The 2645-nt window shown below is 35.7% G+C and overlaps 1 non-coding gene across 1 annotated transcript; it reads left to right on the top strand.

Moving 5' to 3' along the window:
* The first annotated feature begins 1417 nt into the window (after positions 1 to 1417).
* Positions 1418 to 1524, top strand: LOC139879207 (small nucleolar RNA R71). The gene has a single exon (XR_011770061.1). It is a non-coding gene; the product is annotated as a small nucleolar RNA R71 (small nucleolar RNA).
* Positions 1525 to 2645: the final 1121 nt, after the last annotated feature.

Here is a 2645-nt window from a genome sequence, read left to right as displayed (position 1 = left end):
TCTAGGATATTTTATTGATCGATCGGCTAGTTGTATGCTTATTCTTGTTGGTTTTAATTCTCCAAGGTCTAGTTTAGTGTATAGTGAATACGGCATTAAATTTATACTAGCACCTAAGTCTGCCAATGCTTCTATTGAACTAAGACTACCCAAATAACATGGAATTGTGAAACTTCCTGGATCGGATAGTTTTTCTGGTATCTTATTCAACAGCACTGCTGAACAATTAGCATTCATAGTAACAGCCGAGAGTTCTTCCATTTTCTTTCTATTTGTGATTAGATCTTTCAGAAATTTAGCATATCTAGGCATTCCTGAAATCACATCAATGAAAGGAAGATTTACATTTATCTGTTTAAACATATCCAAGAATTTGGATTGCTCGGCTTCAAGTCTCTCTTTTTTCATTTTACTCGAATAAGGAAGTGGTGGTTGGTATGGTTTAATATAAGGTTTAGCCTTAACTGTGTTATCTTCATTAACCTTTTCAACCACCGGTTCTTTTTCCTTATCTTGTTCAGGTTGTGGTTCTTGTGGAGTAGGAATAGCGTCATCAGAAATTACAGGTATTTCAGGTGGTTTAAGTGTAATACCACTTCTTGTGGCAATAGCTTTAGCTGTTTCATTCCGGGGGTTAGCATTTGTATCACTAGGTAAACTTCCCAGTTTTCTTTTACCTATTAACCTTACTAGGTTACTTACTTCTTGTTCCAAATTTTGAATAGAAGCTTGTTGATTTCTAAATGCTTGAGCATTTTGTTCATTGGTTTGTTTCTGAGATGTGAAAAACTGTGTTTGAGATTCAACTAGCTTCGTCATCATATCTTCTAAATTCGGCTTTTTATCATCGGTTTGTGGTGGTTTGTTTTAAAAATTAGGTCTTTGCTGATTGTAAGTATTATTGGATACTTGTTGATTGCTAGGACCTTGTTCGTTGTTGTATGGAACATTTCGGTTATAATTCTGGTTTTGATTGTAAATCGGTCTTGGCGGTTGATAATTATTCTGATAATTATTTCCAGGCCTTTGGTTTATGTATGAAATATTCTCTCTTTGTTCCATTGTTAATTCAATACTGAGACAATCTTTTGTCAAATGTGGTCCTCCACACTGCTCACAACTAATTCGTATCGAGTGAATATCTTTAGTCATCTTTTCCATTCGTCTCTCGACAGCGTCTATCTTTGCGGAAATGGAATCTAAGTCATGGCTAGAATCGGCTCTAGCTGCTTTAGATGATCTAATGATATCTTTTTCTTGGTGCCACTCATGTGAGTGGGAAGCAGTGTTATCAATAATTTTATAAGCATCAGTTTCTGTTTTCTTCATAATAGAACCACCAGCTGCTATATCTATATCTTTTCTTGTAGTGATGTCGCATCCTTGGTAGAATATTTGTACTATTTGACAAGTGTCTAAACCATGTTGCGGACATCCTCTTAATAACTTTTCAAATCTTGTCCACGCCTCATATAGAGTTTCATTTGGTTTCTGTGTGAACGTAACAATTTCTCCTTGAAGTCTTACGGCTTTAGATGCCGGAAAGAATTGTTTAAGAAATTTTTCAACTAAAACGTCCCATGTATCAATTGCCCCTTCAGGTAACGATTCCAACCAATCTTTGGCTTCTCCCTTTAAAGTCCAGGGAAATAACATGAGATATATCTGTTCATCCTCAACTTCTCGGATTTTAAATAGTGTGCAGATCCTATTAAAGGTACGAAGATGTTCATTTGGATCTTCCTTCGGCGCACCACTAAATTGGCATTGATTAGTCACCATATGTAGACTTTGTCCTTTGATTTCATAATCTGGCGCATTAATGTCTGGATGAGTAATTGCGTGACCTTGGCCAGTGCGTTTAGCTCGCATTCGGTCTTCCATACTTAGAGGTTCCAGATTCTCCATAATTGAATTTGTTGAATCTGAATCACTAGAGGATTCTGATTTAATGGTTCGTTCCTCAACAATCTCTATTTGAATGATTGGTGGTTCTGGAGGAAAAATTAATGGTTCAGGATCTATGAATCGTCCCTGAATATTCTCCGGATTCTCAATTGTGAGGTCGGGTTCAAAAAATGGATTATCGGAAATTTGAATTGGAGTACTTAGTCGACTGGATGACGATTCTAAAGAAAAATCAACGGCGACAATATTTGCTAGATGTCTTGATCTGGTTACAGGTGGTGAACGTACAAAAGGTGGTGAACATCTTGCTCGGTGCATTCACTGAATATCCTATTAGTTTTTTAAAAAGGAAGAAAAATTATATAAGTTATCCAATTAATAGACTTTTCTGATTTTGCCCACGTTTCGAATAGCCAAAAGATGCAGCAGAGGGGCAGGATTCGTTTGGTCTCAATATAATTGAGTACTGTTTGGCTCCAATAACCCGGTCCACGTACAAATCCAACTATTACTACGAACCAGAAAATTTTGATGTCTATCAATTTAACCACTTAAAATAAATTTTCGTAATTTTAAAGAAATTTAGATAAGAAATAGAATAAAAATCTATGTCCTAAAAACTAGAATGGCGAGAAATAAGAAAGAAAAAGAGCGCGTCGAAAAAGGTCGAAAAAGAAAAGGGTTGAAAAATAAAAGGCGCCGAAAAAGAAAAAAAATGACTATAAAACTTTAAAACA

The sequence above is a fragment of the Rutidosis leptorrhynchoides genome, chromosome 11 (genome assembly GCF_046630445.1).
Source record: "Rutidosis leptorrhynchoides isolate AG116_Rl617_1_P2 chromosome 11, CSIRO_AGI_Rlap_v1, whole genome shotgun sequence".
Lineage (NCBI taxonomy): Eukaryota > Viridiplantae > Streptophyta > Magnoliopsida > Asterales > Asteraceae > Rutidosis > Rutidosis leptorrhynchoides.
The sequence above is the reverse complement of the archived record's forward strand: the minus strand, read 5'-3'. Positions and strand labels throughout refer to the sequence as shown.